Here is a 12,284-nt window from a genome sequence, read left to right as displayed (position 1 = left end):
AAACTTTTAAGCTCATTGGAGCTTAGCAGTGCCTGTTTGCATGGCGTGCCACTCGGCTCAGTGGGTGTCTGGTGACTGCTAAGCTTTGTTTACCTGAGGGGTGCGTGTTTCAGCAGGTTTGAGCATATGTGAGCCGGTTTGCATGGTGTACAGCCATACTGGGCATGACCTGCCATAGGGGTGTTTCTACTGACTGCTGAGCTTTGTTTATCTTTGCAGCATGTGTTTGTGCGGTGTGCCGCAGTGCTCAGCAAGGAAGGCTGTCAACAAAAAAAAATGGTTGAGAAAGCCAATGAGATATTAATGACTGGCAATCCCTGTTTCACTTAAACTAGGGCAATTAAACCCCTTAATGATGTACTTTGCAGGTGGAATGCATCATAGTTAGCCAATCATACAGAGTGCACCAACAGCAGAGCATTATAAAGTATGCATGCACCCTACAATCTGATTTCCCTCCATACTCTGCACCATTTGAGTACATATTGGGAATTTTAACCTAGAGAATGCTAGGGGCAGCTGCAAGCCTGCTACATATGTATGGGCTAGATGCTGAGGTCAATGCAGCTACTGTTAATGCTGTCCATAGGCCTAGACTGAAAAGGAGAAGAGTGTTCAGGCCCAGGGTAACCTACCAGGAGCTACATGAGCGGGAGATTGTAGAGCTCTATAGGATGGACAGGGACATACTGCAACAACTCAATGAGCTCTGCCACACTCAGCTCAGAGCCAGAGATAACAAAGGGGACCCCATCCCAGTGGTAACAAAGATATGTGTAGCCCTTAGGATACTAGCTGTAGGTACTTTCCAAAGACTAACTAGGGACATGATGGGGGTCTCACAGGCATCTACTTCCAGGGTACTCCGATGTCATGCTACCACATGCCAGTGAGCACATTTATCTTCCCCACAACCCTGAGGAGAGGGCCAGCAATATGAGGCTCTTCTACAGTGTAGCACACTACCCTGAGGGACTGGGTGCCATAGACTGCACTAATGCGCACATCAAAGCACCACCTGGTAAAGAGGGTAGAATCTACGTCAGCTGCAAGGGGTATCACTCCATCAACTGCCAGGTTATGTGCAATTCACAGGGCGTTATCATGAATCTGTGTGCTGGCAGCCCTGGCAGTTATCAAGACTCCCATATCTGACATGGATCACAGCTGAACCAGATGTTTGCTAGTGGGGACATTCCACATGATCATTTATTTGGGGATGCTGGCTACACACTGGATCCATTGATGATGACACCCATCAGAAATGCACACCCACCAAAGAATGCCATACTGAGGTACACACACAAACCAGGAACATTACAAAGTGTGTGTTTGGGCTGTTGAAGTCACGGCTCCGTTGCCTCAATATATCTGGTGGAGCCTTGCAGTACTCTTCAGCCACATGTGCACATATGTTCACTGTATGTGCTATGCTACACAATATGATCCTGTGGAAACAGCTGCAACAAGATCAGCAAAAAGAAGGGATACATAGTCACCACCAGTGCCTAGGTCACCACAGCCACACCCAAAGGGGGACTTGGAGGTGGAACCCCCTGAGGTAGTCCCTGTAGGCAGATGTAGGCATGCCCAGTATGCTCTGGCCTTGGCCAAGAGACAATGCATAGCACAAGCACTGACAACCTAGGGCAATAGGGACTGACCCCATACACGTGACTCGCATACATATCAGTAAAAATGATGCCAGCAAGGCCATACAACCTGTACCTCACCATGTATTGCTTGTGGACTGCCTGCATCAGAGTCAGCCCTGAACTACAGGACTGTAAAGTGCTGCATTTGCAAGGTAAGTCACTCTCCTGTGTACCACTTGTAAGGGGTACTATAATATGGTAGCATATGTATGGACTTGCTGCATGCATGCAAGGGAATATATTGGGCTATATATAGTGTGGTACTGGGCTACTTGCAGAGATCTATAGTGGGATACTGCTCTACTTGTACAGATCTAACAGCCACTTGGCACAGATAATGACAAAGGAAATCCAAGTAAAACACGAAGCAGGTAATCCACACACAAATTTGTTGAACCAAATCTGATTAAGTGCTTTCTTCAGCAAATCTGACTTCATTAGAATAATAAACATTAAAGACAAATGGCTTATATACCCTCCCCCAGCACAGATGACATGACATCACATCCTCAATTCTAGAATACATCACTTCCTAAACAAAACATAAAAAACCATGAGAAAAAACATAAATTCTGTAAAATAAGTAAAAATACCTTATATATATATATATATATATATATATATATATATATATATATATATATATATATATATATATCAATTTGTATTAAACCCTAATGATAGACTGAGAATCAGCAACTAATTGACCACATATCTAAATTACATATAAAACATAGATTTAAGCTTCAACAGAGGCATAATACTAATCTGGTCATTTAGACCTGGACAAGAACTAGCATTAAGTTTGATTTGTCATTTTTGTTCCAGGAAGTCCAAATACTCATCAACTGGCCCTCCCAGCGGCCCTAAATCAGCATGATCAATGGCAAAAAGCCTGAAGTAGTGGGTGGGAAAATTCTCGACAGGATTGTATAGGGCATTGTTCTTGTTTTTACACATAATGTCATAGCAATACTCATATACCCTTTGCTTGAATGCCCTTTTTGTTTTGCCCATATAAAACCCATCACATAACCCACATTTAGCTATATACACCACTCTTTTTGAAAAACAATAATATTTTTAGTAGGATGTATAGACCCATAATTCTTAATGAAAATGGTCACCTTCCAGCATAAATGAACATTGTCCACACCTGCCACATTTAGAACAACCACCTTTCATATTTCCTTTCCTAGATTTTTCCAACAATGATTTGAAACTGGACTCTTTCTTATAAACAATAATAGGTTTCTCCCCTAAGATCTTGGAAACTTCTTGGTTTAACATAAATATCGACCAAAATTTTTCCAATATGTTTTTAATGTCATAAAAATTAAGAGTAAAAGGAAATGTGCAAGCTCTAGAAAAACTATTGTTCATCATTCTATCGTTTGAATGAATGTTATTGATCCCACCATTATGAAATAAAATTTTGACAATGGCACACATTTGTCTTTTCATTTTGACTTCATTTTTAATGGACTTAAATTCCAGAGGGTATCCTCTCTTAATGAACATATTGTTAAGAGTGTCACATTCAGCATGGAAGTCAAGTTCATCTGAAACCATTCTGGCAATTCTAACGAATTTCCCTTTCACCAGTGCCTTCTTCTGGTGCACTGGGTGCCAACTGTCAAAATGTAAAAATGTATTTGAATAGATAGGTTTTCTATATAGTTTAGAAATAAATTTTTTATTCTCATAGTCTTTAACAATAGTAACATCTAGAAAAATTCAGTTTGTCCTTATCAGTGTTTAAAGTGAATTTAAGAAAATCTGTAGTATTATTAATATAATGAAAGAATTCCTCCAATTTTTCCATACCACCCTTCCAAAGAAGGACTATATCATCCAGGTAGCAGCCATAGAAAGCCCAAGAGTCCCTATAACAGGAATTCATGATATACTCCTCCTCCCAGTGGGCCAAAACTAAGTTGGCAAAAACTGGGACGCAACAGGCTCCCATGGCCACCCCTTGAATTTGTCTAAAAATGGGACCTTCATAACTCAAAAAGTTATTTTCTAAGACTAATTCCATACAAGTCCAAAGAGTATGGTTAATACTGTGCCCTAGTTCAGCATGCCTACTCAGATATTCATAGAACCAATCCAGCCCTTCTTCATGTAGTATTGCTGAAAATAAATCTTTTATGTCCAAGGTGGCCATAATCAGTCCATCATCATACATTTCAGGTTGTATCTTACTAAGAAAATCCCAGGAATCTTTTATAATCCAAAGCCTTTCTTCAACTATGCTCTTGAGTTGAGAATCAATATATCTAGCTAAGCAGTATGTTTTTGATGCTTTAGCATCCACAATAGGACAAAAAGGAGGGTTGGCGATGGACTTATGTATGTTTGGGATGCCAAAGATAGTAGGAGTTCTAGGGTTCTTAAAGTCCAAAAAATCATGTGTGTCTAGACTGATTTGCCCATTAAGCAACAGCTCCTCTACTGTAAGGTCAATGTTCCTATATGCTAAGATCATCTCATTCACAGAAACTTCACAATAGGTGTCACTATACAGTAGTTCAAACATTTTACTGACCCCAATATTGTCATTACAAATAATATCCTGTAACAGGCACCACTCTCTTTCATCTAAATTATTGATAACTCCATTCTGGTAACCTTTTAACAAATCCCTGATCTCATTTTCACAGACTGTTTCATATATTGACACTAAAGGATGGGAAGGTGGAATAAAAGTGCTGGGCCTATGTAAACCATTAGGGCCATCAGTGAGTGTCGTATTACAGAGGTGCATGCCTAAATTCAACTTTCTGATAAACAATTTAAAATTCAAAATGCTGTCAACAATATTGGCTTTTCTGCCAGGAACAAAATTCAAACCTTTAGAAACAAATTTGTCCATTCAGCATAGACATTAACTTGACTACAGTTTTAAATAACAAAATCAGCGTCAACACTTTGGATGATAATTACACACACTGATCCTCAGGTTCAGTTACCTCTGATAAGTTCCCCTTCCCCCCCTCCATTGTTGGTGATAGTTGTAAGTACCAGTACTCACCCACTCTGGTTCCTGATCCTTTCGGACATCCTTAATGGTGGGGGGGGGTCTAAAGGGACACCCCTGTTTAAATATTCATCTACCTCAATGTTCTCATTTACCTCCTCATTACATACTGATTGATGTCCACTAAAATACCTGGCCTCTTGTCCCCCAGGTGGGTCAGGTTGAGCCTTCCCGGCTTCATAATCACCCTTGTCCCTTTTCAATTTACGTTGTTTCCTCATTTTTAATTCAAGCAACCCATCATCCACACTTTTAAAAATATTATAAAAATAATTATTTTTGCATTGAACAATAAGTAATTTTTTATACAAGATTCAGTCTTGTCAATGTCCCTAATAATTAGGGCTGTTTTCCTACTGTTGTCAGCGATAAGAATTTTTAAAAACTCAACAGCCCTGTTTATTGAAGAACACTATCAAGTCCTGGTGAAGCTGTGAGTATTTAATAAGACCAGAAGGAAATTTCCACAATCTCAGCCCCTTTGGGACTTGCTCATTATTTGCACATTCCTGCAGGTACGAATTCTCTAGTTGGAGTTTCTTGTATTTGTAAACTAAGTCCTGGAAATGATGCAGTTGTTGATCCATCATCATAGAAGGTTTGTCTGATCGGTCCTTGTTATCATCCAACCTCATCTAATTTCTGAGCCATTCCTCTGTTGAAAAGGACACCGCACTTGCATCACTTTCTCTCTGAACCGTTTGTGAAGTCCCATTGATAAAACTGCTAGGGTTATTCAACCCGGCATTGCTGCCCTGCATGTGGTCACTGTTGAAACATTGTTTCTTTGCCGGAGTAATACAAGAAGAGTCACTTAACTGTGAAGCAGCCGTGGCAGTATTATCATTGCTTTGAACACCCATAGTTCCATTACTGCTTTGCTGCTGAAATAAAGTGTCAACCTTTGTATTAAAGGTCCCTTACTGAAGCAGATAAGGAGGCTAGTGCCTCAGCCAAAGTGGATAGGTCTGTACCACTCAAGGTGTTGTCAGATAAATCTCCTTCCATACAGTCCAACCAATAAGTAAAACACAAAGAACGAACCAAGAAGCACAGATAATGAAGAAGAAAATCCAAGTAAACCACAAAGCAGGTAATCCACACACAAGTTTATAGAACCAAATCTGATTAAGCATTTTCGGCAGCAAATCTGACTTCATCAGAATAATAAAGAGACAATGCATAGCACATGCACTGACAACCTAGGGCCATAGGGACTGACACCATACTCTGACTCGCATACATATCAGTACAAATGATGCCAGCAAGGCCATACAACCTGTACCTCACCATGTATTGGCTGTGGACTGCCTGCATCAGAGTCAGGCCTGAAGTACAGGTCTGTAAACTGCTGCATTTGCAAGGTAAGTCACTCTCCTGTGCACCACTTGTAAGGGGTACTATAATATGGTAGCATATGTATGGACCTGCTGCATGTATGCAAGGGAATGTATTGGGCTATATATAGTGTGGTACTGGGCTACTTGCAGAGATCTATAGTGGGATGCTGCTCTACTTGTACAGATCTAGCAGCCACTTGGGACAACAGCTACTCTGTTCACTAGTATGTGCCCCATAATAGCCACTAGGCCACATGGCTCGAAATTCCATGACAGTAGTTCAGGGAGATGCCAAACAGTGGGGGTCACAGGACATTCGCACAACTGTCTATGCCACCAGAGCATAGGCTGGTCATTCCCCACCCCAAACACATCAGTGTTGCCATACAATTGCTGTAACAGTAAATCTGCAATGATATACCAGCAGATCAGAAAATTCATGTATCTTGTTGATAATGTGAGGGAGGAAACCTCTCTGGCAGTCAATGTGGCTCAATGAGTTAGGGACAGCAGTAGCATGTGTAATAGTGTTGATGATTCAAATTTGGCAGCATCTAACATCTTTTGCATGTGAGGTACACATATGGTGGTATTCCCACAGACTTTCAGAACCCCTCAATCTGTTACTGCAAGAAAGCTAGACAAAGCCAAAGTCAATAGGGGCACAAAGGGCCATACCTACAGACAGACATTATACATGCCCTGATTAACCTAGCAGGTGGCTAGTGTAACAGCAGGCTGTAACAGGTCAGACTAGCTGCAGGATATAAAGGCCATCAGTTAAGTGTGTCAGTAGGTACAACAAGTCAGCAACCAATGTACAGTATAGGACTGGGAAATCACAAATGTATAAAAAACACAGCAGAGATATGGGGCCAAATGCCGGATATTCTGTAAAAACATGCACAGGGAGAGGTATGCAGACTGTCACTCTGTGTGTGGTATTTCACCATGTACCCCAGTCACATCATACCTCTCAACCTCTGACAACAGAAAATCTGTTGAAATAAAGTGAATAAAAGTGGGACCAAGGCCCACATCCTGGGATAGGTTTTAAATAATTGCTCCTACAAGCATAGAATGTGGAAATAAGAACAGGCCCTGCATTCGCGTGACTCCTGCTGTGCATGGAGTCTGAAATTCAAATATCTGTCAGTGTTAATTTAATTCAATCTTGACTGATTTGCCATAATTTGCCAGAAAACAACAATATTATATGAAATGGGACAAAAATATGCAGCAAGAGTCTGGAGAGTCTGTGACGCTCTCTACAGTTCTAAAGTTTGAGTCACATATTAAGGTCAGCAAACAACCAGGGAATGTCTTGGACAATATCAGGCAACTGCAGTACTGTGGTAAAAGTGCAGCAGCCAATGGCCTGCAGCACACAATAATCCCAGACTGGAGTACAGGTAGCACTGGCCTGGAGTCACCTTGTAAGTACTGACAATCACACTGGGCATGCTCCTACACTTAGTTAACTTGAGCCCAAGTGTGTTGCCTCTAGTGACCAAAGACCTGCTATGTGGAAATATGTCTCTACAGACATACAGCTACGTATACATGTCTATCTCTCCCTATCCCCCTCACGCTTGATTAGTGTCTCTATTAGTATGTTGCAGATATATATATATGATAACAAGATGTATATAGCTATATAAAGCACAATGATATACCGACTCACCAAATACTTCTATATAACACATTTACATTACTTACACACACAACTACATTTAAGGAGACATCCCTGTTAGACACATTGATATAGATATGTACATGGAAGTACAAATGTCTCCACATACCCCAGAATGCAGGGGTTATCTGCACATACACATCACAACAGCTGTCTTATGGTATCAGACAAAGGATGCAACAGTACATAATCCACTCACCCACAGACCCCTGTGCCTGAAGACTGTCACCCTGCAGACAGACATAGGTACACAGGTGATATAATGTATAATGGGTGCAATGCAGTCCTTGGACAGGCCATATTGTCCCTGGTCACATGTCCGCCTATCAAAATGTAAACAGTCACATATGGCCAGACTGGTAATTGTACACACATAGCAGGGATATTACCAGGTCTAACACCCTTAGGAGACTAGATACAATAACAGTGCCAAGCAGCATCACTCTGCAGGCCATACATGCTGTTTGACACAAGGCCACTTTGCATACTCCACAAGTACTGTGCCTGCATTAACATAAACAACTGACAACCTGTGGATTGTGTGATAGGTACTGTGAGTTGTAGTGTGTAATACTAGATAGGTAGAAGTTCTAATCTCACATCCTCCAGCTCTGTGTGCGCGTGTCAATATATCCCCTGACAGCCCTATGGAAATATTCATATGGTCTGTCTTCATGTAATGGTATGCATTTTCTGGCCCTGTGACTGCCTACAGATCTCTAAATTCTCTTCTCTAGAAGGCCTGTGGATGTCATCCATCTTAAGAGCACTGGCTGACTAACAACAGATAAACTCCATTGCGCATGCATCAGTACTGTAAGTTATAGTGTGTAATACTAGATAGTTAGGGGGTTATAATCTCATCTCACATCCAAATTGTGTGTGTGTGTGTGTGTGTGTGTGTGTGTGTGTGTGTGTGTGTGTGTGTGTGTGTGTGTGTGTGTGTGTACATATACCCCCATGCAGCATATCAGACAAACACATGAATTTTATGCCCACTGACTAGCTGCTGGCCTCACAACATTGGTCTCTGTTACAAGGCCTGCTGATGTCATCCACCTTAAGAGCACTGTCTGACAGTGTAAAATCAAATAAACAGTGTGGTACATGTGATAACTACTGTGAGCTATATTGTGTAATACAAGATAGGTAAGGGTTCTAAACCCCCACCATCCAACTTGTGTGTGAGTGTGTGTAAATATGTCCCCTAACATCACTAGAGACATGCCCATGTGGCCTACCCCTGTGCATTGGCTATGCATTTTATGGCCCTGTGACTAGCCACTGTCCATAAAGTGCCCTTGTCTACATAAGCATAACTGATGTCCCCCACCATCTACAGTTGTATGTCAGACTACCCAGGTGACATGTATCAAGGGTAGTAGAGTGTATCACAGTGTATGAAAGCATGAAGGCACTGACTGTCCCCATTGTCCGTGATACAATATTTTACACATATGCACCTAGGGAGCCATGCATATATGCTGGCATACCTTGTTGACATCATATCTCTGCTGTGCTGCCTTGCCATCCTGTGCCACTGTATTGCTGCCATGTGCCCATAGTTGCACCACCCAGACTCCTGGGGCAAAAACATACAGAGCTCTGTGCCACATCTGTCATTCTGTAACACTGCTGCCAGTGTACCATCAAGCAACAAAGATACCCAACGTTTGATGTGTAGTTCTGACAAATGCCAGCATACAGTACCTGTTGTGGCCCACAACACTTGTCATGGCATAACACTACTGCATTACAGAGCAACATGTAAAGGTATATAGTCACACTGTGCAACAGACACATATATGCAGATCCCCACATCAATGGAATGGATGGCAGGGATGTGGCACAGGTATCATCACATGCACAGGGTGTAGTGTGGGGCTGCTGATGGCCTAGGCTGTGCCTAATAGTTGACAGCATGTGTGTGAGTCAGGAAGGACTGCTGGTGACATGGGCAATGGAGAGGTGATGTGTGTGTGTGTGTGTAGGTAACCAGCATGTGAAAGTGGTGTTGGAGTGTGTGTGCTTATACAGTCAAGCTCTGTGCTAGCCCTACACATGCATATGGCGGACAGCTGTGGACCATACATGATAGGGTGGACACTACTATTTCCAGTCATGAACACGGGAACTAGCTTCTCCATGAATAGCACAGGCAGCACCATGCCCAAGGTCAGATGCTGTGCTAGTACCTGATGGTGACTGCTGTCTGCTGGGCCTATGTGCCCCATGGGACCACCCAGGACCACGTGCCAATTGCTTGCCACATCATGGTGTGGACAGTATACCTTCCTCTGTAGTGCTGGAGGTAGTGCCACTAAGGGAACATGAGTGTGCATGGCCACGTGGACTCCCAGTAGATGGTGTTGCTGGCCTACATCCATGTGTCTGAAACTCAACCCTGACCACATGTTCCAGCACAGACAATGTGCGCTCAAAGACAGACACTGTCTGAGCCCACCGTCTGTCCACTACATCAGTGAAACATTCCATGACATCACCAATGCGGTGGAGGTAGTCATGGATGTCAGACTGTTCTGTATCCATAACCCTAAATATCCATATGGTGTTGCTTAAGCTCATGCCTGTACCTCCATGGCAGCCCTAAACATGTGGCGAGTGACCAGCAATTTGACACCTGCAACAGTAAGTGGATGGGCAGCAGTCGTCCTTCAAGCAACCCTGTCAATCTGCCTGTGTGGAACCTCACCAGCTCTCTGGCTATGGCCAGTGTCCACAGTCATTGACACTATAGTTCTCACATTGTCCTGTGATATGTCACCACCATCTGGCTGTACAGTATCTGTGGCCTCTGGTGACTGGGTATGTGTGGGCATACTGACTTTGTGTGAGGACAATGGAGGCAGAAGAGGATGTCAATTTCTGGGACAAATTCAGACACCAACAACCCCATCTGTGCCTCCCTATGGCCACCATCATCATCAGAGTCCAAGGAGATACTGGCATCAGGTTGTGAGGTGGACAGATTCCAACCCCCTGTTCACATGTGAGAAGCAAGACAAATGCAGTACATTACCACCTGCACTATTATGTATGGTAATCCAAACAGACATACAGATGTGGACCCACAACTGCATTATATGTCCCACATCTTCTCATCTCTGATCCCATGCACGACATACACACTCACAACAACATACACAGATAACCCAGGCCCTGTATAACATACACATCACCTACATCCGGGCAATGTTGCCAGTTCAATACACCTGTGAGGAATGCAATATTACAGTGTAAGTGACAGAATTACTCATAAAACCCAGTACACCAATCTTGACAGTGATATGCCGGTTGTAGTAGCACTGCCACAGGTATGTACCTTCTCAATATTGTGTTTGAATGGGCATCTTAGAATAATTGCCTCATGTATAGCAGGCTGCATAGTTATTCATAACTATATGTGCAAACATGTGAATGTTTGTACAAATACACACCAGTCATTCCCTAGGCTATGAACTGTAGTTAACCACTCCGAAATGGAATATACAATTATTCTACCCTGGCTAAGCACAACAGTTGTGCAAAAGGCACAATGGCAGCCCTTAACATTCATAGGGTATATCTGATGTGGAAAAACAAGAGCATCACACTTACCAGGTATAGGACCACAAACTCTGGCCACACCTGACATACCTGTGAAAAGGTGAGGTTGAAGTATTGTCAGCAACACCAAATGTTGCCATGTTACAAGGTTATATGTGTGTATATTCACATGTACATTAGCTAATGTGATACTGGCTACATTGGTGACATTTTGAGTATGTGTGCACAACTGTGGGTAAAAGCCAACCCCCCAATGCAGATAGACCTGTCACCCATGTACTGGTCTATAGAGCCTGCCTCAGTGACTGCTAGTGTATTATACTGGTGAACACAGTCAGCTTACCTGAACATTCCTGTGATATGGATGCGGTGACACCCACCTCCAGGATGTATGGTGGGATGGTTGGGTGGGAGCTGTCAGTTGATCCTAGGTTTACCAGGAATTCCTCTGTGGCTTAGATTGGTTGTTCTGTTGCAGGCAATCCACAGGTGGCAGCACAATCTCTGGTAACAGCAGCTGCCCTTTTACATGTGGCATTGACCATGTCTGTGGCCCGGTGTCAAACCTGCTTGTATGTCCTGTCCTGTTGGCCAATATCATTAACAGCACTCACAAGGTTGTCCCACAATGCTGCCCACTGTTCACAATGGTGGTGATCCCTTGATGGCAGGATGTAATGGTTGAGTCTGAGGGCATCCTGTATAGTGTCATTTTCTGCAGATGAAAATGGAGGATGTCTCCATTGGTACATTGTTCCTGCAAGACAGCAAGATTGGGAACACATTACAGGACCAGATATGTGGATGTTCACTATGTACAAACCCTACACATCCATAAAAGACTGCACTATCCACTGCTCCCTCACATGTCATACTCCACAGTTTGGTGACACACTACATATGTGGCTATCACCAACATTGTAGCACTACTGGGTAATGTCCTTGTGTGCTGTGACAGATTAGGCTGTATGTCCCTACAGCCATCA

This window comes from Protopterus annectens, chromosome 13.part0 (genome assembly GCF_019279795.1).
Source record: "Protopterus annectens isolate FY-2018-M chromosome 13.part0, PAN1.0, whole genome shotgun sequence".
NCBI lineage: Eukaryota > Metazoa > Chordata > Ceratodontiformes > Protopteridae > Protopterus > Protopterus annectens.
Note: the sequence above shows the minus strand (reverse complement) of the source record.